At 45.4% G+C, this 25,217-nt stretch overlaps 1 protein-coding gene across 1 annotated transcript in view; it reads right to left on the bottom strand.

The window, feature by feature from the left end:
* The window catches only part of LOC132488550 (A-kinase anchor protein 13-like), a 180,899-nt gene extending 174,450 nt beyond the window's left edge, over positions 1-6,449 (bottom strand). The window contains exon 1 of the mRNA XM_060096846.1: positions 6,288-6,449. The gene's annotated coding sequence lies outside the window, so the exon portion shown is untranslated. The remainder of the gene's footprint in view (positions 1-6,287) is intronic.
* Positions 6,450-25,217: the final 18,768 nt, after the last annotated feature.

Below are 25,217 nucleotides of genomic sequence, written 5' to 3'. Positions count from 1 at the left end.
AGCATAAAATGAACTTTCAGGAATGTTTTCCCATGCCCAAAACGCAGCAGCCTGGCAGGGGGCAGGGCGGGGATTAAAAGGACCTCATTTCACAGATGAGTACACAGGGCAAAGGCTTCGCTGAAGCCGCGGTCAGACCAGCGAGAGGCAGCGCTCGCTAAACCTTGATCCTCTGGAAAAAACAACGATGGATTACAATAAAAAGAGAAAGCCTGAATAAACTGGATCACTTTTTTTTTTTTAAGGAATAATGAGATCCTTTTCCCCCATCGCATTAGCTAAAAGGGAAAATGTGGATAATAAGAAGCGTGGTGAGGACGTGGGGAAGTGGGCTCCCAGACACCATCAATGGGAGAGAAAACTGGCTTATTAGTCTTCGCAGACGGCACTTGGTTTTCACAATGAAAATTTAAAGACCAGAAAGACGTATGATCAAGGATGTGCATGACTTCATGGATTGTATTGGGGGGAAGAAAGATCAGACACAACCAAAACATCTCCTGTTAGGAGACTGTGAGCTGAAAGATGGTGGTCTGGCCGCACCGTGGAATACTACACTGCTGTGAAAAGAGAAAGAGATCCACCACACAGTAAATGATAGACACTGTGGAGTACTGAGTGTGATCCAAATTACATAAGCACAAAATCTCTATATGAAAAGGGGCATGAGAACAGTACGCCCCAAACTGCTGACAGATACCAAGGATGGGGCTACTTTCATACCATGCTCCATTTCTTCTTATATTGTTTGTTTATAAAGGGAACCTGCTGATGTATGATTGAAATTAAAGACAATAAAACAACTTAAAAGGAACATGTTTTCCTTAGGCTCCCTATGCATCAGAAGATTCCAGAATGGAATGGCTGCAGCCTCTCTCTGGGTCTCGTCTCAACCCCCTCCCCAGTCCACCATGTTCCCAGCCTGTGCACTTGCTGGGCACCCCCTTCCTCGGATCTTCCCACACCTGCCTCTCGCCGTCTTGGAGGTCTCGGCTCAAATGTCACCAGCCCAGAGCCCCCTCGTCTAAGCAGATGCCCCACCTTGATCCTTTTCCTCACACCTCCCCGTCTGCTTTCTGCAGCCCAACCGCAGCTCTATGTATTTTATCCAGCTGTGGTCTGCCTCCCCCAGTTGAATGGGGGCCCCAGGAGGGTGGGGACCTTGCCTTGTTCTCTGCTGCATCGCAGATCCTGGCAGAAAAAGAGACGGCAGAAAGCATTCGTTGGCCACATTAGGAATCGAGGCACAAACAACAGTGCATTTCCTCACGTGTCCAATGGCTCTGGCCACGCCACGCACAGCCTAGCGCTGACCCATAACCACCGGACTACGTGTCTGTCTCCCAGGCCAGAGGCCGAGCTTGCAAGGACAGACCCTCTTTGAACCTGACTTTCCCTTCCCAGTTTCTTGGCCAGGGTGAGCCATTCAGAAGGTGCTGAATAAATGTCTGTTGCCCGAATGGAGCTGTAGATCGCGCTCCCTCGGATTTCCAAAGCCGCAAACAATACAGGTGCTCACGGGTTAAGGGACTTGCTGCCCAAGGTCTCGCAAGCCCAGCTGGGATGCAGCAGAACTTGAACTCTGGATGCAGGATGCAATCGCCATGGCTTTCTCGAAAAAGAGCTCCTCCATCTCTTGGCACTCACTCCTGCCCAGACAGATCTGACCTGGCCAACTGCAAATCCGGCAGGCAGCTCATCCTGGGGTTTGAATGAGCCAAGCCTTTCTTATCTTAATTAGGAAATTAATTCCTTTCAGCCTAGATTGATCTGTGGTCAGCCTCTCCCTGGGGGCCCAACAGGAGCAGGCAGAAAGTAAGCAAGTCTGAGTTTCAGTTTCCATCCTATCCCCGCATCCTACTCTGACGGACGGGCGGGCAGGGCGGCTGAAAGTCCAAGGTGACTTCCTGGCAGACAGAGGTGGGTGGGGAGCGACAAAGGGGTCCTCCCTTTGGCAGCCGCTGACACAGTTCTCCCAGGGCCCTGCTCAGCCCCCACCTACCGCCTGCTCGCAGGAGGAGCCATCAGACTGGTCCTGCAGGCGCCTCCTTGGCAAAGTGCTGCGTGCAGGAGGCAGGGAGCCTGGCGTCCTCCTCTGTCCCCCTGGGCTCCCTCAAGATCCCTCTTGCCCCCTAGGAAGTCTTTGTCCATCTCTCCTTTCAGAGGTGGCCCTAAGCTCTATGCCCAGGGGACACTCCGCAGGCGAGGTCTCAGCCCATCTGTTCCGGGCTGGGTGGGGGGGGGTCAATTTAAGTGCTCCCACACCTGCTGACCTTCGCACCTGGGCCCCAAACTCCAAGGCAGTGGACAGAGGCAGGGGACCGAGGGAGGAGAGAGCCCTGTCCCTCTGGAGTTACTGGGAACGTCTGACTCAGTTTCCACTCACCAAGAAAGGAAAGGAAATGGGGCTCCTGACTACTACACCACTTTCATTCTACAGGTGGAAAAATGAGGGCCCAGAGACGGAAGACGACCTGCCCAAAGGCCCACAGCACCCACCAGAAGTGGAGCTGGAGCTAGCATGCCAGATTCCTGCCTTCTAATTCAGCCCCTCTGCACTCTACCGGCCACCACTCCCTCTTCCTGCCCAAGAGAGCTATGCAAGTAACTCAAGCCTTGTAAAACTACTTAATACCAGAGGACACAAGACCTTTTGAGATTTTACAGCAAGACATTTAGTAGAAGCATTGTACCGAAGAACATCCACCCATTTTACAGAAGAGCAAATCGAGGCCCATAGAGGTAAGGGGACCTACAGGAAGTCGTACAGCCAGGTAGGGGCAGAGCAGGACTCCCAGACCCCCACTTAAGTGCTCTTTCTGCTGACACGGTCCAGCTGTGACGGTTCCATCTGTGGGATAGCTGGTGAAGAGGTGCAGCTGGCCTTGGGCCTCAGTCACGCTGAGACAAGGTGGGGCCCAGACAGCCTCATCTAAACTCTGTCCCAGAGGTGCAGGAGACCATCGTTGGGGGAGGGAATGGCTTGAGAGATTTTTATGTATTTGCAGAAAATACAGTGAAAGTTCCCAACTAAGCTGGATTTCTGAGACCACAGAGCTGGCACTTTTAAAAACACGTTAGTGAGCCACACACGCCTACCATTTTTCATCCAAAAGGCCACTGACAGGGCTGGGAAGGAAAGCTTTAGCAGTAAGAAAGAACAGCGTCTACTGGCACCAGAGGGAGGGGGCAGGGTGCGTGCAGGTGGCTGGGACCCCAGGAGAGGGCTGCCCACAGACACATAAGCAACATCTGAACCCGAGTCCAGTTCAAAGAGCCCATGCTCTTCCCCCCAACCCCCAACCTGGTGCTGAAGAGACTTAATAACAGGGAACCCTCCCATCCCTGAGCCCTCAATCCCACAATCCCCCCTCCATGCTCCTAACAGCTAAGGGAACTGCAGTAAGTCTGGCAAGGTGAGTGCCTGAAGGTGACAGGTATCAGCTTTAGCTACATATTACACTGGGGTGGGAGCAGTGCTGCTCAGGGGCCAGATGGTCTAGGAAAGGGAGTGGAACCTAGAGGGGAGGCTGGGCTGACTTCCATCACCTGGGGACAGACCCAGATTCCTAAGGGAAAAGGCCTGCTGGGATGCTGTGAGGAAAAGCTGTGGATGCATACACTCTCCCCACCCCTGCCCCTAGCTGTCCCAACTAAGTGTTTTCTGGCTGGGAAAACGCTTCAACAGCCCTGGTTGCCTAAGGCAATTCAATTATGAAATTTACCACATCAGAGGAAAAGGAGCATCTCAATCAGCCAATTCATTTGTGTCTGGCCACTGTGTTCTTGTGCCAGCTCTGCTAGCCCCCTCCGTTTTCAGGCCACACTCACACTGAGGGCTGGTACCCTGGGACTAAAGGCTCAGGCGATGGGCTGGTCTTTGGGGCTGCTGGGGTGGGGTCTCCCATGATCCCCTGAGCAGATCGGCTGTATCCAGAAGCCACCCATCTTCCTGGGGGACTCCTGGGCCAGACCACCACAGTCTCAGGTGAACCTTTCCATCACCTCCCACCTGCATGCTCTCTGCCCTCAACCTGCACCTGCCTGGAGGCTGGCAATGAAGTGGCCTCTGGGAGAAGTGTGAGTGGGTGGGGGGAGGTGGTAGCCCACCACATGCCTTTCTCATCTTTACTTAATCAAGGCATCATCTCTCCAGGAAGCCTTCACCACCCGCGCACCTCCTGTGTCCCCTCAGCTCCCCTTGCTGCCTTTGTCACTGGGGTACTGTGCACACCTCAGTGTGTCAGGGCCTCTAACCCACATGCATGCCAGCACACCTGGTCCAGGAGCTCCCCGAAGGCAGGGTCCCAATCAAGCCCCTTCAAACCATGCATCAATTAATCGATTAACGAATGAATGAACAAACCACCACTCCCTTTGACTCCCCCCACCCCACCCCACATGGTGCATCACGGTAACAGATGGGAAGGACCAAGCCTGCTTTCGCTGCAGACCAGGAAGTCCAAGGCCCGGGTAATCGTCCTCTTTCTTCCTGCTCTCCTCTCCCACATTGAGCGCCCGCAGGTTTAAGATGCTATTAAGGGGCATCAGGCTGCACAAGCCGCCTCTGAGGTGCAGTGTGCCACTCGCCCGCAGCTCCTCTCTCTGCACCGCATACATAAATCCGGCTGCAGCCTGAGCCCCGGCAGGAAGGTCTCTACCATTTCTCTCTACCTTCCTTTGAGTAACCTGCATGGAGTCACTTCCTGACAAAGGGAATGGCTCAAAACGGAGACAGCTGCCGGGCACGGAAGACTGATTCCCTCATCCTCCAAAGGCACGGCTTGGGGACTCAAGGACCCCGTGTTACAAGGACACCAAACCTGCCCCCGGTGGGGTGGACCTTGGGTCCTACTCCTCCCCAGTCCCCAAATGCAAGCCTTCACCAACAGCCCCTTAGCAATCCTAACAGCACACCTGGGCTCAAAGAGCTTCGGTCCCACCTGTGAACGGGCAGACTGAGGCCCAGGGTCCCAAAGGGCCTGGACCAAGTCAGAGTCACCAGAGTCTGGCCTGTGATCAGACTGTGGGGTTCCTGCCTCCTCTCCCCCTGGCAACTTCCCTCCCTCAGTCACGCCCCAGAACCAGAGTGAAACCAAAAGGCCCAGACACCTGGCCTTCTCTGCCCTGACTAACCAGGGAGGGCCAAAGCTCAGGGAGCCTTCCCCCTGCCCAAAAGCAACCCAGCAGGACCAAGAGTGGCTGCGTTAAACCTGCGGGGAACCTGGGTCGGCCCCCACCCCACCCCCTTTGTTAAGATCTCTATAAAGAGTTCTCTGCTCAAAGGTAGTGGAAGTGAACTTTGGGTTCTTTGAAGCACCAGCACAAAAATGTATGGTGCCCCTGGGGGCACAGAGTCCCAACCAGAAAGCTTCTCAAGCAACCACGACGGGGAAAAGGAGTGGGGGGCGTGCCCAAGTGCTGCGGGGTCCCGGAGCCAGGGCAAGATGGGGTCAACAGGACAGCCAGGGCCAGAGAAGGCTTGCTCTGAACCTGCTAGGGTGGGGGCCACCCTGGGGGGCAGGTGGGCGAGGCTTAGGACGGGTGGCCATTCCTCTGCTGCTCCACAGCTCTCCAAACAGAGACGAGGGGCCCTGTCAGGTGGGACGTAAACGGCCGGGGCACAGGAGACTCCGGCCCGGGCTCGCGTGGACGACCTTTCCCTTGGTTAAACCCCTCGGCCCTCGCCCTGCACGAGGCAGGCAGCCATCTGGCCCTCGGCGTCAAGTGCGCGGGGACTTCGCCCGGCCCGCGGCGCAAAGCCGGGCTGCTCACATCCTCAAAGACAGGCAGCCTCCTCTTTCCAGCATCAATAGTCATTTTTAAAAAACACAGTCTGCGGACTCAATGAATCAAGCACTCCCAGGGGAAAGAGTTGCAGCTCCCGCGCGCAACATCCATTTGCAAAACAATTCATTCTCTCTCTCACAGCTTTCAGCAAATACCCTCGCCGGGTCCCCCGGCACTCGCGAGGAGGGAGGAGCGGGCTTGGGGAGGGGACGGCTCTCTACAGACCTCCACTCCCCACCATTGTCCCCGACTCCAGCCCTCCGAGACCCCGAGGTGGCCAAGGCTGTTCCAGGGACTCCAGCCCCGCTGTGCTGCTCGCGGGGCACGCGGTCCCGCGAGGCTCACTCTGCCGGGGGCTCCCACGGCGGGGCGCGCAGGACCCGGCGCTCCCGGTCCCGGGCCGGGGTGAGGGGTGGTGACAAGTGCCAAAGCCGGCGGCCGGGCGCGCGGCTACAACGGCCTGAGGACGGCGCCCCGAGCCCAGCCCGGGTACTCACCGCTCGTGGCGTCGCCAACCGCCGCGCTCAGAGGCCCCTAGCCGCCCGCGCGAGGCTCCGCAGCCCTCGCCGCCGCTGCTCCCCTCCCCCAGCTCGCAAAAGCCGCTGAGCGCGCTGCTACTGAGGTACAGCCGGGGCGCCGCCAACACACTACTTTCTCCGTTCATCCCGCCCCGCCTCCCGGCCTGAAGCCAATCGGAGGCGGCGCCTCTGTGACGGATGGGCATCCGAACCCGTAGTTAAGCCAACAAGAGGAGAAAGGGGCGGGCGCTGGGCTTCCCCGGCACCGCGAGTCGCGGGGGCACGGAGAGAAAAAGGACTTCGACCAGATTCTTAAAGCGGCAGGCCCCTGCCCGCCCCCGCGGCCGAAGTTTGCGAACAAAACCCGACTGTGTTCCAGAGCTTTCTGAAGCAGGGAGCTCTGTAGATTGCAAGTGCGTCTTCTGTACCTGGTCTGCGGAGACACACCTTTAGTTGTGAAAGTGTTAAGGAAACCGTTTCTTTTTATTTTGAGCTCCTTTCAGTGTTTGGGATTTTCTTCAGCCACTGAACCCCATCTGTGCTTGGAATATGTAGTTTTCAGGGTACTTCAGCTCTCCTACCAGTGTCATTTCTCACTAAGTTCCTTTGTAAACCGACCTTCAAATATTCATTCATTCATTCATCCATTCATTCATTCACTCCACAAACATTTGCTGGATGCCTGAGCGATGGGCTAGGCTCAAGAGTGGGGAAAATTATCTATAATTTCTCCTTCTGGCTTTCAGGGTTTGCATCTCATTCCACCACTTCAGGTTGTTGTGTATCCAACTTCATCTGTAACATGGCAGGTAAAATGTCCTCATCGGATTATCTGAGGGATTAAAGGAGACAAACTCCTATGACAAAGTAAGTGTGCAACAAATGTCCTTTCTTTCCTCCCTCCCGCTGATAATGGATAATTCAGGTAGGATACAAAAAGGATGCAAAAAGCCCTGGTAAAGTACAGAAAATGATAAGTGTTGTAAGAGCCAAGCATGGGGCGGGGAGAATTCCCAGGAAGCACAGTTCACACTGATGGGAGGTGCCAGGAAGTTTATTGGGGAGGTGATGTGACTGCACAAAAGATGTGGATGAGGTGTAGGATTTTGACCGGTGGAAACTGGGAAGGAGAGCCCATGGGTAGGAAGCTGTTTAGATTGGACAGAAGAGATTCCAGGCTTAAAAGTCTGTAAGATGACAGGGAAGACACTAGGCATTTGGGGCAGAAACAGCATGGTGTAGAGGAAAGGGTTTGAACCCCAGCTCTACCCTCAAGAGCTGTTTAGGACTAGAGGCAGAGTGCTCAGGTTCTCTGGGTGTTGGATTCTTACTGGAGAAAGGAAGATTCTAGAACCTATTTTGCAGGGTTATTGTAAAGATTAGATAAGAGCACGCATGTAATGGGCCTGGTACCTAATAAGTGCTCAATGTAGATTTGTGTCTCCATTTGGCCTAGATCTGGAGATGGGTACGACACGAAGGTTCTGTTAGTCAAGAGCAGTCTTGGCCAGAGGTAAGAAGCTAGCCAAGTGTGCTGCTAAGGTGCCTTCCAAGGGGAAAAGGAGGCATCAAAATAATTGGTCCATTAAAGAAATGACACAGATCACGTTTGTAATTTTAGACTCCTGCCAATTTTCTGGAGCTTGAGTATTTATAGAATTGTTAGTTGGACGAAGCTCCACATACCAAACTGATTCTTAGCAAGTTCATAACCATTGCTTATTATTCCATTGAGACTCTCTGTGAAATTATAAGTGCCAACCATCTAAAATCTGGTCCACATTATCATTTTTTCCCCTCCTCAACTCCAAGCTTAAATTAGGTACTGGAATAAATTAAAATTAAATGTAGGCAAGGGAACAAAATCAGACCGAGAACACTTGTTGAGTCATTGAATTTAGATATGATTTGAAAGGAATGGAGAGGACGGAGCTTGCGTTGCCATCTGTCTCAGTTCTTGCTGTAGACCCTGGAGCACAACCACCATCATAGCCCCTACCAGCCGATGCTGTAATGACCCATGTACCTGTTAGTCCTTCCCACCACACAGGGAGTCCTGGGAGGGCACAGACCATGACAAGCTGTGTAGGCAACTTGGTTCCTCACACAAGTTGTGCACACAGTTTTGAAAAACTATGAATAAATCTCAGCTCAGTTAGAATCAGATTTTGCAACATTACGACGGAGAACCTAAAATAACTGTGAATTTTAAAGACAGAAGTTTGTTTCTTGCTCATGAAAAATAAATCTAAAGTTAAGTAATCTATGACTATTTGGCAACTCCACAGTTTTAAAGAGCATGGGCTCCTGTACTTCCATTCTGCCATCCTTAATGCTTGGTCTCATTTTGCTGATGCCTCATGATTCCAGATGGCTGCTGGAGCTCCAACTATAACATCTATCTTTCATACAGCAGGAAGGAATAAGAGCAGAAGAGCAGATGTGTGCCTCCCAACCGTGTTAGCTCCATTGAAGCAAGCTTCAAAAGTCTCACATGATACTTCCATTTATATCTTATGTAGACGTTTATGTGAGTACATTGCCTCTCCCAACAGAGTCAGGTTTCTGTTACCAAGAAAGAGGGAAGAAATTCCGGGTGTCAATGAACAGTCTTGGCCCACACCTTCTTTTCCCCTCCTGGCATTGCCATCTGTCCAGTATTTTAGTAGTTCAGAATCTAAGGTCTTAGAAATTCTGAGATGATGTTCAGAATTCAATACATATTTGTCAATAGATGATTGAATTCTTGTTTCTTCTACCTCTCTGGATGTTCCTTTCCAGTCTCCTCTGTTGATTTCTCCTCACTTCCCCGATTTCCAAATATTGGAGTGCCTGGGAAGTGAGTGCAGATAAACAAAACCTCTTCCCTCTGTACACTCAGATCTAGGTGATTTCATCCAGGCCCAGGCCTTATGTTCAGATAAACATAAGACAGCTCCCATATCTGTACTCCCACCAAACTTCTCCAGGAACTTCAGGCCCACAGGTGCACCTGCTTACTCGACACCTTGGCTTGGATGTCTAGGGACACCTCCTCACCTTAGCACGCCTCCATTGAGCTCCCGCTGCACTACTTTGCAAAAGACATCCTGCTCCTTCAGTGGGCTTCCCTATCTCAGGAAAGGACAACTCAATCTTTTGCTCAAATAAAAACTCTTGGCACCATTCTGTTTTACCCTACCTCCAATCCGTGTCCAGCCCAAGCACTGCATACCACTTTATCTGCCACCACCAAGCTGGTCCAAACCAGCATCATCTCTCCTCCCCTGGGCCATCTCAGCAGCCTCCTGAAGCATTTCCCATCTCTGCTGCCTAGAGTCCAGTCTCAAAAGCAGCCAGAGGAGGCTTTTTATAATATAATCTGACTGTGTCCATTGTCCCTGCAAAATCCTCCAATGGCTCCCATCTCACTCAGAATGAAGGCCAAATTCTTCACATTGGCCAACAGGCTTGACCCCATCTGGCCTGGACCACCCCTCACACTTCATCTTCCACCGCCCTGCCCCTCACTCACTCTGCTCCAGGCCCACTGACCCCCTTTTATTCTTTATAAATTTATTTACTTTATTTACTTTGGCCTGTGTTGGGTTTTGTTGCTGCATGCGGGCTTCCCTGGTGGCACAGTGGTTAAGAATCTGCCTGCCAATGCAGGAGACACAGGTTCGAGCCCTGGCCCAGGAAGATCCCACATACCACAGAGCAACTAAGCCCGTGTGCCACAGCTACTGAGCCTGCGCACCTAGAGCCCGTGCTCCGCAACAAGAGAAGCCCCCTTCAATCAAGCCAAGCCCACTCCCACTGCGGAGGCCTCTGCTGACTCTAGCCAGGAAGCTCTTCTCTGGATGTCCACGTGGCTGTCTCCTGGCTTCCTCAAGTTTCTGCTCAGATGGTACCTTCCCTAAGGCCTCGCTGACCACCTGCTTCAAAGTAACCACATTCCCCATGCTGGCAACTCCTAGCCCTCTCTATCTCCAAAGCACTTACTTCCACCTGAAGTTACATATATATTATATACAGACTGAGAGAGAGCTTGACAGAGAAGCAGCCTTGACATCTGGGAGCTGGCCCTGCACACACAGCTAGGCTTTGCTGTTTTCTCCCATTGAATGGATACAATTTAGTAGGACGTCACCATCAGACAAGGTCCCTCTGTGACCACGATGTGTCAAGACAAAAACAAGATCACTCCATTATCACGTCTGAATGCAGCAAAACATGAGCATTGTCCAAGCCACAAAATACCCAAATCTGTGTCTCCTGGGTAATAGGAGTGACTGCTGTTTCTTTATTAACTACAGCTTTGACCTCCATCTGCTCTCCCTCCTTTTAGATGAGATTTACTAAGATACCCTATCATAGACTCCTCACTGCTTTCTGGCAGCACCCAATCCAGGTCAAAGCCTCACTTTCCTAGGCCCTCTCCCACACGACCCAGCCAAAGCCCAAATCCTGTTCTAGGTTCTTCCTAAAACCCTTGTGCTGAGGTGCCCTTAGTTCCCCTATGGTGTGTGGGCTCCTTTGTTGCAACAAGTAATAAACCCAACTTGTTCATCTATAGGTATTCCTGGTTGACAGTACAAATACACAAATATTGGCAGTACAAACACACACACACACACACACACACACACTTTATTTGGTGTGGGAGGATGTGATTGGCTGCCTGCTCTCCCAGGATGTAAGTTCCACGAGAACAAGGGTTTGTATTCACTGCTCCATTTCCAGACATGGAACGGAGCCTGGCTCATAGGAGGCTCTCCATACATATGTATTCAATGAATTCAGAATGACTTGCAGGTAGTTTTAGGGGCAGTATTAGCCACCATTAAGTCAGTAGTTTCTGATCTCAGTGTTGGATAAATTCAATCAAATCTTCCATTTTTGGTCAAGCTCCCCCAAAATGGTGGGTCAGGTGGGGCCCGCCAGGGCAAGGCTGTGGCAGGAGATGGCTTTGTCAGCTTTGGTTCCCAAGGGAGAGGCTGGGAGGCGACGACTGCCCCTCTGAGGGGGCAGCTGGGATCAAGGTCACTGGTGAGTCATCACTTCAGCTCTGGGTGCACAAAGGAGCAGGGCAGGGCTGGGGCGGGCAGGGACAGAAGCTGTGGGAGGCGGGACGGTGTCCTGCCCTCGCCTGGTGGCGGTGTGGGCACTGCCTGAGGAAGAAGCTTTCCGGATTTGCTGCTCCTTCTATCCCAAGATGCTGCAGCCACTTGCCGAGCTCCATTCGGCAGTACCCATGAAGCCCCTTCCCCAAAGGCCCTCTCCCCGCACTGCCAGAAACGCCACCATTAGCTCTTTACTCGACACAGGGGGACACTCATGCTACCGTACCAAGCAGTGCATCCTGGCAGTGTGGGAAGGGCAAAGAGGGTCACGGCTTTGGTCGGGCATGTGCAGAGCCATCAGGGAGGACGTTCAGACGTCCAGGGCCCAGCAGTGATGGAGCTGGACCAAGAGGGGTGGGAATGAGCTGAGGAAGGAAGCTAAGAGAACATCACAGAACAAATGCCTCCTTTGAGAAATGTTGCCCGAGGCCTGCCCTACTCCCTTCCTTCCCACAAACCAGAGGCAAAACACACTATGGAGCAATGGTTCATAAACAACTGTTGAAGATGCAAAACAGTGTGGAGAGTGTGCTACCTTTGGGGCCCAAATTGGGAGAAATCAGAAAGGACACTTGTCCATGAGTGGACGTAAATGAAGATGCCCTGGGAGGACATGGGGAAAATGAGCCCAGTGGTCCCCTGTGGGTGAGGAAGGAAGGTGGGATGAGGCGGGGCAGAGATGGAGACAGTGCTGGATAGTTAGAGAGTTTGATTTCTGAGCCGTGGGAATCTATCGCTTACCCCCCAAAAAGAAAAAAATCATTTAAAAACCAATCAGACCCCATGGGGTGAGCAGGAGTCCACATTTGTCTCTCACTGTCTCCGGACCAACTTCCACAATGCAAGTGGTATAGGAAAAGCTAGCACCCTTCATCACTAGGCTGTAGTCACCAGCCCAGCATCTGGAGCAGCTGAAGGAAGAGCTGCTTCACGCTGGAGCAGGTGCTGCAGGAGCTGCAGGCTGGGCTGCTGCCCCTCATCAGCATGAGAGCCGGCAGATCGGTGACTTCACATTCGAGTTGCGACAGTCCCAGAGCCCTGCACCAAACTTCCTAGCGTTAAAAAAAAAAAAAAAAAAAGGCCGCTGCTTTACTTCGGTTTTCCAGATCTTATGCAAAATGTCTCTGTGGCTCACCCAAACAAGAACTAAGCAAGGAAGAAAATTCTGGAAAATAGAGACCTAAGTAGACACAGTTCAAATCCACCACAAGGTTTTAGCATCTCCTCAGAAAGCTCTTCTCCACCATCTAATCCCTGGTTAAGCTCCCTGTATCATCCTTATTCCTACATCATCTCCCCCAGTCCTCTGTTTGTTTCTTCCACTACATTTATTAAAACTTTTAATTATTGTTCTGCATGTTGATTGGCTTAATGGTTTATCATGTGTTTCCATACTACTTGTCTATCAGCTCCCTAAAAGCAAGGACTGTGGGTTATTTACTTCTGAATTCTCAGGATCTAATGATGATGATGATAAACATAATAAAGGCAGTTACTTATATAGCTCAAAAAAAAAAAAAAAACCAAACAGTCAGAGGGGACTTCCCTGGTGGTGCAGTGGTTAAGAATCCGCCAGTCAATGCAGGGGACACGGGTTCCATCCCTGGTCCAGGAAGACCCCACATGCTGCAGAGCAACGAAGCCCGTGCAACGCAACTACTGAAGCCTGTGCGCACTAGGACCTGCATGCCGCAACTACTGAGCCCACGTGCTGCGACTACTGAAGCCCGTGCACCTAGAGCCCGTACTCCGCCACAGGAGAAGCCACCACAGTGAGAACCCCGTGCACCACAACAAAGAGTAGCCCCTACTTGCCGCAGCTAGAGAAAGCCAGAGTGCAGCAACAAAGACCCAACACGGCCAAAAAACAAAAAGAAAACCAGTCAGAAGCTTCACAGTGAAATAAAGCCCTGTATTTCTATGCACAGATTAGGATGGGAGAAGAGGGAGGATAATAAAGATTTGTACTCTAGGTATATGGTCTGGAAGTTAAGAAAAATATATTCAGGTTTTCTTTGTATAATAAAAAATCATGTTTAACAGAAAGGGAGGAAGAAAAGAAGGGAGGGAGGGACAGAGGGAAGAGAAAAGGGCATTTGGAGACAGCACAGCCACCTGGGTTTGTATCCTGGCTCTGCCACTTACTGTGTGATCCTGAGCGGGATATTTTGCCTCATCTGAGCCTCAGTTTCTTTATCAGTAAAGTGGGGATACTGCTACTGCTACTACTGGTACTGCTACTACGACTGCTACTACTACTGCTGCTGCTACTACTACTGCTGCTGCTACTACTACTGCTACCATTACTACTGGTACTGCTACTACTGGTGCTACTATTACTGCTGCTCCTATTACTACTGCTACTACTGCTGCTGCTGCTACTATGACTACTGCTACTACTACTACTTCTACTACTGCTGCTGCTGCTACTATTACTACTGCTACTGCTACTACTGGTACTACTACTGGTGCTACTACTGCTGCTGCTGCTACTGCTATTACTGCTGCTACTGCTACTTTTACTACTTCTACTATTACTACTGCTGCTACTACTACTGCTGTTACTATTACTACTGCTACTACTTCTTCTGCTACTACTACTGCTGCTACTACTACTGCTGTTACTACTGCTACTATTACTACTGGTACTGCTACTACTGCTGCTACTACTGCTACTGCTGCTACTACTACTGCTGCTACTACCACTGCTACTACTACTGCTGCTACTACTACTACTGCTACTACTGCTGCTACTACTAGTTCCTACTACATAGGGTTTTTGAAAAGGTGAAATTAAGAAAAAATGCCTGTGAGGAGCACTTAACCCAGAGCCTTGGACCTAATAAACCCTAAATTATTAGCAGCTGCAAGTACAACCAGGTGTTTGTCAAGTGCCAAGGAATGTCCCTGGGTTACTTACCCTAAGTGTTCAATTAATTGTAATTATTATTGGGGAATTCCATAACTTTACAGGCGGTCTCTGGTGACTCCCCAGATAGAGAGGCAGGAGCCCTGTACCTCTTGCTTGCCACCCCTGAAAATCTGTCCCAATTAGGGGTCTGATCCCTTCGGGTTTGGGGGGCAGGGGCCTTCACCCCTCAGGCCCTCACCCGAGCATCCCTGAAAGCAGTGGGGGCCATGGCCAGGACAGCACTGGAGGATTCCTGAGTCTGGCCCCTGAACAGCTTCTCCAGGAAAATAGACAGTGTGCCCTGTGGGATTTTATTCCAGGCTCACATGAGTCCATGCCTAGCCGAGTGGGAGTGGTCTCTATAAGTTGTTTAAAGGCTACAGGCTTTGTTCATTGATGTGCTGATTTAAAAAACTGTTGATTGAATGCCCAGCAGATTCTAGAACAGTGCTGGGGGCTGAGTAGATCTGGAGGGAGATGGGGCACAGAGGTGAATAAATCATAGTCCTTGGGGTGAGGAAAATTCAACACGGGTAGAGAAAGCTTCCCAAGGTATAAAGAAAGAGCTGGCATGGAAAAACCGCAGAGACAGATTTCAGAAAAGAAGAGGAGCCCCGGGAGGAGTATGGTGTTTAGTGGGGAGGACAGGGAGAAGGGAGATGTGTGGTGTGGGGAGAGGAGAAAAGACCAGAAGGTAGGGAAGAGAGTGACTAACACTCGATTAGCTGTCCTGCCAACTGTTCGGCTACAGAGCCTACCCAGGCCCACAGAATAATGAAAACTCAAGACAGGAAAAACCAGGCATGGGAGTGGATAAACTGTTAATGTGTATTCACACAAAAGGTTACTGCACAGCAGTTCAAAGCAATGAGGTATCTTTATGTGTCAACATGGATACATCTGGAGAACATGATGTTGAGTGAGGAAAGCAATTTGCTAATGGATACATAGGGTACAATCACATTTATGTATATTCTAAAACCTTCCAAAGCAATGCTATAAAGTATATATAGTGTTTGCACATAGTTGTTTATATTATGTAAATATAAAAATACCTTGTATGCATAGACACACACAATATGCTTTGGGATAACAAAATATTTTGAGAACTTCAATGCTATTGAAGATTTTCTGGGAAAATATAGGTTATTAAAACTACCTCGAAGAGGTGTAGGAACCATGAAGGGCTCAATGACAATAAAAGGAGTTTAAAAAGTCATTAAAAAGGATCAATCCACCAGAAAGATAGAATGACTTTAAATGCACATAGGCCAAACAACAGACCCTCAAAACAGGTGAAGTAAAAACTGATAGAGCTGAAAGGAGAAACAGACAAATGCACAGTTATAGTTGGGGACTTCAGCACTCCCCTCTCAGCAACTTATAGAACTACTAGAGTTCTAATCAGCCTCTAAAATCAGAGATATAGGAGACCTGAACAGGATAATCAATCAGCAGGCTCTAATTCATATTTATAAAACATCCCACCCAAAAACAAAATATAAATTATTTTTCAAGTGCCCATGAAACATTCACCAAGATAGATGATCTCTTAGGCCATAAAATAAACTTCAACAATTTTTTAAAAAAATGAAATCAATTAAAAAATAGATAAATAAAATGAAATCATACAATGTTCTCTTGACCATAATGGAATCAAACGAGGAATCAATAACAGAAAGACAATTAGAAAATTTCTAAACATGTAGGAATTAAACAACTCAGTTCCAAAAAACAATGGGTCAAAAAAGAAGTCTCAAAGAAAATAGAATACACACACACACACACACACACACACACACAATCGATTTCAATAAGACATCTTTTAAGACATCTTTTCAATGTTAAAAGCCACAGAAGTCCAATTCCCTGTAAAAGTGTTGTAAGCAGAGAACCCAAGGTCTTGCTAAGAAGCTTTTGGGCATAATGAAAAGAGGATTGATTTGATGGGCACCAGTTAGTAAATGCCCCGTATTTTCTCCCTCACAGGAGCAGAGCAGATCTTCAGGAAATGCACACGTGGCCGGACTGACAGCGTCTGCTACACCCCCTTCTTCCCACATAATTTCTTACTGACTTTCCTCCAAGGTTATCACGGTATCTTTGAATTGTTTCCAGATGCACACTTGACTTTGAGAGCATTTCTACTTTTTGTTTGTTTGTTTTTTCTTTTTTACACCGGACATGGCTGAGAACTGTTTGTAAACTGAAGTTCTTCATGGCATCAGTTGTATAAGAGTGAACCATAGACAATGAATAAAGTACACTTCTGACAATTACTTGTTATAGAACTGAATGAAAAGAAAAAGTACAACGTATCAAAATATGTCGGGGTGACGCAAAAGTGGTGCTGAGAGGGACATTGATAGCGCTGAATGCTTATATTAGAAATGAGGAAAAGTCTCAAGTTAAAAACCTGAGTTCCTACCTCAAGAGATTAGAAAAAGAATAGCAAAATAAACCCAAAGCAAGAAGAAGGAAGGAAGGAATACAGACAAAAGCAGAAATCAATGAAATGGAAAACAATAGAGGAAATCAATGAAACAGAAATCTGGTTCTCGGGGAAAGAAATCAATAAAATTGATAAGCCTGTAGGAATACTGATGAAGCAGAAAGATGGAAGACATAAATGACCAATAATAAGAATGAAATAGGGGCCATCACTACAGGTTCTGTCAATCTTTTAACATTCAACAGAGTAACAAAATTTCCCCCCCCTTTTTGTTAAAAAAAATGAGGGATGAGTTTCCAAAACTCAGTGTGGAGTGTTACAGAAATAATTAAAGGAAAGAAATGATCATCACAGAAGTTATAATTCTTGTCTGAGGCTCCAGAATAATAATAACTTTAAAAAAATCACTGATACCATGCTTACAGGGTACACACCTTGGTGTGCCTGTGAGCAGAAGTTTTAATTTTTAATACCAAGCAATTCCAAGATAATAACGATTTTGAATTAGGACAGTGCCATATAATACAAGGTGCTTGTTGGCATATGTCATCTGTAAACTGCATTCCACAATCTATAATTCTTTTGTAACATACAATAGAGTAGCAAACTCTTTTTTTAAAAAAACAAGGGACACTGTAGATCTTTTACTATGAGGATAATAAGGTTATACTATGAACAACTTTACAGTGATAAATTTGACAACTTAGAAGAAATGGATCATTTCCCCCAAAAAACCACAAACTACTCAACCAAGACGAAATAGACAATTTGACTAGTCTTGTAGCCACTAGAGTAGCCACTACAGGAACGGAATTAGAAATTTTAAAACTCCTGAAAAAGAAATCTCCAGTCTCAGATAGATTCACTGGAGAATTTGACCAAACATTTAAAGAAGAATTAATACCAATTCTACGTAATTTCTTCAGAAAACAGACAAGAAGGAAGCACTTCCCTATTTGTTTTATGAAGTTAGTATTACCCTGATACCAAAAACAGTACCCAAAATGAAAACTATAGACCAGTATCTCTCATGAACTCAGACACAAAACTCTTCAACAAAATACTAGCAAGCAGAATTTAGCAAAATGTAAAAAGAATTATGCACCAGGACCAAATGGGATTCATTCCTGGTATGCAAGGCTGGTTCAATATTCAAAATCAATCAATGAAATCCACCATATCAACAAGCTAAAAAACAAAAATCATATGATTTTAGCAATTGACATAAAAAGCATTTGAAAAAATCCAATGCCCATCTTGTGATCAAAACTTTCAGTAAGTTCAGGATAGAGGGGAAATAATGCGACTTGATAAACAGCATCTATGAAAATCCTACAGATAACTTGAAACTTAATTGTGAAAGACTGGCTGCTTTCCCTCTAAGATCAGAAACTAGGCACGGATGTCCACTTTCACCACTCTTATTCGGCATGGTACTGCAAGTGCTAGCCACTCCACAAATCTAAGAAAAAATAGATAAAAGTCATACAGATTAGGAAGGAAGAAATAAAACTACCTTTATTTGTAGATGTCATGATTGTCTGCATAGAAAATTCCACCCCCCCTCCTCCATTACAAACCCTCTGAGAACTAATAAGGATGTTCTCCGAGGATAAGAGATCATTCATAATAATCAATTTCTATAGAATAACAATGAACATGCAAAATGGAATGGAACACGATGCCATTCACAGTCACTCTAATGAAAATGAAATACTTAGATTATACACTTAACCAAACATGTACAGGATCTGAATGCTGACAATTGCAAAATGCTGATGAAAGACCTCAAAGAATTACATAAATGGGGAGACATACTGTGTTGTCATTGATTGGAAGACTCTATACAGTAAAGATGCCAACTCTCCCCAAACTGACTGATAGGTTTAATACAACACTTATCAATATCTCACAAGGTTTTTGGTAGACAAAGGCAAGCCTTTTCTAAAATTTATATGGAAAGCCAAAGAAAGTAGATAGCCAAAATAATTTTTTAAAAGAAGAACAAAGTGGGAAAAATCAGTTTACCTGATTTCAAGACATTATGTGGCTGCAGTATTCAAGACTGTGTTAATGGCAGGGGGATATACTTAAGATCATAGGGAACCCAGAAATAGACCCACACAAATATGCCCAACTGTTTTTTGACAAACGTACAAAAGCCATTCAATGGAGGAAGGACAGCCTTTTTAACAGATGGTGCTAAAACTGTTGGACATCCAAAAAGAACCTCTTTTGACCTCAATCTCACACTTTATACAAAAATTAACTCAAAACAGATCATAGACTTTAAATGTGAACATAAAGCTATCAACTTTTAGGAAAAAATAGGCAAAAATCTTTAGGATTTAGAACTAGACATAGAGTTCTTAGACTTGACACAAAAAGCATGATCCATAAAAGGAAAATTTGCTAAATTGGACTTAATTGAAATTACCACTTTTGTTCTGAGAAAGTTCATGTGAAGAGGAAACATTACATACTGGGAGAAAATACTTGCAAACCATATCCAACAAAGGACAAATTTCTAGAATGTATAAAGAGCTCAAAGCTCAACAGTAAAAACAACAAACAATCTAATTAGAAAATGGGTAAAACACATGAATAGACATTTCATTGAAAAGGGTATGAGATGACAAATAAGCATATGAAAACGTGTTCAACATCATCAGTCATTAGGGAAATGCACATTAAAACGACAATGAACACCTGAAACTAATATATTATTTTATGTCAATTATATTTCAAAGGAAAATAAAAACCACATGACCTCTTATTACCTATCTATCATAATGACCAAAATAAAAAATAGTGACAACACCAAATGCTGGCAGGGAAACAAAGAAACTGGATCACTCCTGCATTTGCTGGAGGGAACATAAAATGGTACCATCACCCTGGGTAACAGTTGGGCAGTTTCTTATAAAATTGAATACGCACTTACCATACAGCCCATCAACTGAGCATTTATCCCAGAGAAATGAGAACTTACATGCTTACAAAAACCTGTATGCAAGTGTTCATAGCGGCTTTATTTGTAATAGTCAAAAACTGGAAAAAACTCAGATATCCTTCAACAGATGGATGGTTAAACAAACTGTGGAACATCCATACCATAGAATACTACCAGAAATGAAAAAGGAACCAGCTGTTGCTACACACAATGACTTGAATGAGTAGCCAGGAAATTATGCTAAGTGAGAAAAGCCAATCCCGAAAGGTTACACACTGTATGGTTCCATTCATGTAACATTTTGTAAGTGGAAAAAAAAAAGAAATGGAGGACGTATTAGAGATTTCAAGGGATTAGAAAAGGGGAGAGGGAAGGGGTATCAGGAGTGTTGTGGGTTTGATTATAAAAGGGCAACGTGAGGGATCTTTGTGGTGTTGGGACTGCTGAGTAGCCTGATTGTGCTGCTGGATACACGAACACACACAGATGATAAAATTGTATAGAGCATGCACACATGCACACAGACACACACACACACACACACACATACACACACAGAGTACAAGTAAAACTCAGGAAACCTGAATAAGACCGTGGATTACATCAATGACAATATTTTGGTTCTGGTATTATACTATAATTTTGAAAATGTTACCTGGGGTGAATTGGCCAAAGTGCACAGAGAACCTCTCTGGACTATCTCTTACAACTGCATATGAATGTACAATCACCTCAACAGAAATTTCAATTTAAAGGGTTTCCAAAAAGTTACTGACCCTTTCACTCTTCTGCCTGTTAAAAAGATCTGATTTCATATGATTTTACAGAACAGATAATTTCCCATGCTATTTAAAGTGTCTCAGCAAATCTGAACAGATTGAAAACCACCCAATTCATTTCACTCAAATAATGTCAACTCTAAAACCACACATGGAACCCTAATGTATAAAAAAGATTTTAAAAACGAAGCATCTCTGGTTGAGGAAGTGAGGAGAGCTTGTACTCACCTACTTGCTTTACCCTCTTCCCTCCACCCTAATTCCTATGCCTCACCCTCAAATACATTTGGGGCCTCCGTGGAAACTAAGGGCCATACAACTCACTGTTTGAAAATCACTACTATTGTAATGCCCTAATTATTGAGAATCATAGCTGTGAAAATTCCAAACAAAACACTAACAAACTGAATTCAATTTAAAACAATTCTCTGCTATGACAATGAAGTAGGGTTTATCTCAGAGGGTGAAAATGGCATAAAAATAGAAACTATATTAATATGATATGGCATACCAGTAGATCCAATAAGAATTCCACATGCTAAGTTAAGAGATACTAAAAAATTTTAGTAAACTTAATGCTTATTGCTGATTGTTAAAATTTTTTATTTATTTATTTATTTATGTAATTGAGGTATAGTTGATTTACAATATTGTGTTAGTTTCAGGTGTACAGCAAAGTGATGCAGTATATATACTTTCAGTATATATATATTTATATATGTATATACACATATACTACATATACATATATACATGTATATATATGTATACTTGTTCAGATACTTCTATAGGATATTACCAGATATTGAACATAGTTCCCAGTGTTATACAATAAATCCTTATTTCTGATTTTTAAGAATTGCTAATAGAAGAAAATTTCCTTAACCCGACAGACGATCAGGTAAGGAACTGTTTCTGGCTCTTAATGACATGAACTTCGGCTTGGGAAGCATCATCTTTTGGAGTGTCTGGTAAGGACTTGTATGGATAGGGCTGCAGGTGGGGGGACCAATCACAGGGCGAGGATTCACAGTAGTGCTTGCCAGGGAAAGGTAGTTCACTGGAGCGGTACCTGACGTTGGCTTGAGCCATGAAGGTAGAAGAGATATTGAAAGTGACTGCAAGGTCAGAGGGGGAATTGAGGAGCAATTTCAGACTCGGAAATGGAGCAGAGGAGGAAGAGGAGGTTTGGTGGGTAGGGAAGAAAATTGCTGTTTTTGTCCATACTTCCACAACTCCACGGGTGATGTGAAGTGTGGAGAAATACTACTTCCTCAAAGAACACCCATTGCTTTAGACTCAAGGTCTTCTAATACCCCAGGGAAATTTTTTTAATCATGAGCAAAACTTGGATTAATCACATGTCCTCTAATAAATGCTAGAGTTTGAGAATATGGATTCTAAATTCCAAGTGGCTGCTGGAGAAATCTCAGATACAAAGTGCGGTCTTGCATCCCTGAAAAACAACTCTACCACACAAGGCGGCACAATTAGAACAGTGAGAAAGTTAGGACAATAATTACTAGTATCACAATTACCATTATCATCCTGTGCCCGTGAACTAACAATAAGGAGAGAATATACCACTTTTACTGAAAAGCAAAAGTCAGAAGATAGGGAGGAAAAGGGAGAGAAACACACTTTTTCTTCAATCATGGAGGAAATTGGGAGCTAAGTATGCCGGGAACAATTTAGGGGTAAAGGGAAGGGTTCCAGTAGCACAGATGACAATGGGCTAAGGGCACTGAGGAGACCCACTTGTCCCCAAATTTGCCCCTATTAATCTTGGTTCCCAAATCTTCCTAAATCAATTGTAATACTTTGGGCAAGGGTGGCATAATAACATTTGTGAGCCTTAGAAAAATCAAGTTTCTATGGGGCACAAGAAATGACAGAGAAAATTTCCCTTACTTGGATTTTGTCTAGGCTCCCGTGGCAGATTTAGAGTGGGATTGGATTAGTGGAGGAAACAGGAGTAGGAGTTGGGGATGGAAGTGGCTCTGGGGAATCGTGACTCATTCTCTGATATTGGAAAAGGAGAGGATAAAAGAATGACAGAAGAGATCCTCAAAGAACCTAAAAAAATCTACTTTCAAAGTAGTTTATTCTCTGTGATCTCATTTAATCTTCAACTTGTGAAGTTCCCTGCAAGTCCACCTTGGAAATCCTGGAGGGCCATAGTATAAGACTTCAGAAGGCCACAGAGCACTCCTAATTTTAGAGACAACACCTCCCCGCAAAGCACATTAAAATCTATCCATGAGTCAAACAAAATGTAACTCATATAAAGCCCAGAAAGGGCTGAGGGGAGTTGAAGTTGACTAGCTGCCTAGGTTCCATCTTATAGACATTTAAACACATATTCATATTGATGTTTGAGTTGCCTTTTTCTATTGTAGAGCTCATGCATTTCCCCTGGTTTCTAACATGTCAGTAGGTCCTTTAAAGCTCATCAACTTTGGTTTTAAGGAAACCAAAGTGCCTTGTGGATAAAATGACCAGGAGCTCTTTTTTTTTTTTTTTTTTTTTTTTTTTTTTTTATTAGTTTCTGCTTTATAACAAAGTGAGTCAGTCATACATATACATCTGTTCCCACATCCCCTCCCTCATGCATCTCCCTCCTTCCCACCCTCCCTATCCCTCCCCTCCAGGCAGTCACAAAGCACCGAGCTGATCTCCCTGTGCTATGCGGCTGCTTCCCACTGTCTATCTAGCCTACGTTTGGTAGTGTATATATGTCCATGCCTCTCTTTCGCTTTGTCACAGCTTACCCTTCCCCCTCCCCATATCCTCAAGTCCATTCTCAAGTAGGTCTGTGTCTTTATTCCCGTTTTACCCCTAGGTTCTTCATGACATTTTTTTTTCTTATATTCCATATATATGTGTTAGCATACGGTATTTGTCTTTCTCTTTCTGACTTACTTCACTCTGTATGACAGACTCTAGGTCTATCCACCTCATTACAAATAGCTCAGTTTCGTTTCTTTTTATGGCTGAGTAATATTCCATTGTATATATGTGCCACATCTTCTTTATCCATTCATCCGATGATGGACACTTAGGTTGTTTCCAGCTCCGGGCTATTGTGAATAGAGCTGCAATGAACATTTTGGTACATGTCTCTTTTTGAATTATGGTTTTCTCAGGGTATATGCCTAGTAGTGGGATTGCTGGATCATATGGTAGTTCTATTTTTAGTTTTTTAAGGAACCTCCATACTGTTCTCCATAGTGGCTGTACCAATTCACATTCCCACCAGCAGTGCAAGAGTGTTCCCTTTTCTCCACACCCTCTCCAGCATTTATTGTTTCTAGATTTCTTGATGATGGCCATTCTGACTGGTGTGAGATGATATCTCATTGTAGTTTTGATTTGCATTTCTCTAATGATTAATGATGTTGAGCATTCTTTCATGTGTTTGTTGGCAGTCTGTATATCTTCTTTGGAGAAATGCCTATTTAAGTCTTCTGCCCATTTTTGGATTGGGTTGTTTGTTTTTTTGCTATTGAGCTGCATGAGCTGTTTATAAATTTTGGAGATTAATCCTTTGTCAGTTGCTTCATTTGCAAATATTTTCTCCCATTCTGAGGGTTGTCTTTTGGTCTTGTTTATGGTTTCCTTTGCTGTGCAAATGCTTTTCAGTTTCATTAGGTCCCATTTGTTTATCTTTGTTTTTATTTCCATTTCTCTAGGAGGTGGGTCCAAAAGGATCTTGCTGTGATTTATGTCATAGAGTGTTCTACCTATGTTTTCCTCTAAGAGTTTGATAGTTTCTGGCCTTACATTTAAGTCTTTAATCCATTTTGAGCTTATTTTTGTGTATGGTGTTAGGGAATGATCTAATCTCATACTTTTACATGTCCCTGTCCAGTTTTCCCAGCACCACTTATTGAAGAGGCTGTCCTTTCTCCACTGTACATTCCTGCCTCCTTTATCAAAGATAAGTTGGCCATATGTGCGTGGGTTTATCTCTGGGATTTCTATCCTGATCCACTGATCTATCTTTCTGTTTTTATGCCAGTACCACACTGTCTTAATTACTGTAGCTTTGTAGTATAGTCTGAAGTCAGGGAGCCTGATTCCTCCAGCTCCTTTTTTCGTTCTCAAGATTGCTTTGGCTATTCGGGGTCTTTTGTTTTTCCAAACAAATTTTGAAATTTTTTGTTCTAGTTCTGTGAAAAATGCCAGTGGTAGTTTGATAGGGATTGCATTGAATCTGTAGATTGCTTTGGGTAGTAGAGTCATTTTCACAATATTGATTCTTCCAATCCAGGAGCATGGTATATCTCTCCATCTGTTTGTATCATCTTTAATTTCTTTCATCAGTGTCTTATAATTTTCTGCATACAGGTCTTTTGTCTCCTTAGGTAGGTTTATTCCTAGATATTTTATTCTTTTTGTTGCAATGGTAAATGGGAGTGTTTTCTTGATTTCATTTTCAGATTTTTCATCATTAGTGTACAGGAATGCCAGAGATTTCTGTACATTAATTTTGTAACCTGCTACTTTACCAAATTCATTGATTAGCTCTAGTAGTTTTTCGGTAGCATCTTTAGGATTCTCTATGTATAGTATCATGTCATCTGCAAACAATGACAGCTTTACTTCTTCTTTTCCGATTTGGATTCCTTTTATTTCCTTTTCTTCTCTGATTGCTGTGGCTAAAACTTCCAAAACTAGGTTGAATAAGAGTGGTGAGAGTGGGCAAC

The sequence above is a fragment of the Mesoplodon densirostris genome, chromosome 4 (assembly GCF_025265405.1).
Source record: "Mesoplodon densirostris isolate mMesDen1 chromosome 4, mMesDen1 primary haplotype, whole genome shotgun sequence".
Taxonomy (NCBI): domain Eukaryota; kingdom Metazoa; phylum Chordata; class Mammalia; order Artiodactyla; family Ziphiidae; genus Mesoplodon; species Mesoplodon densirostris.
The sequence above is the reverse complement of the archived record's forward strand: the minus strand, read 5'-3'. Positions and strand labels throughout refer to the sequence as shown.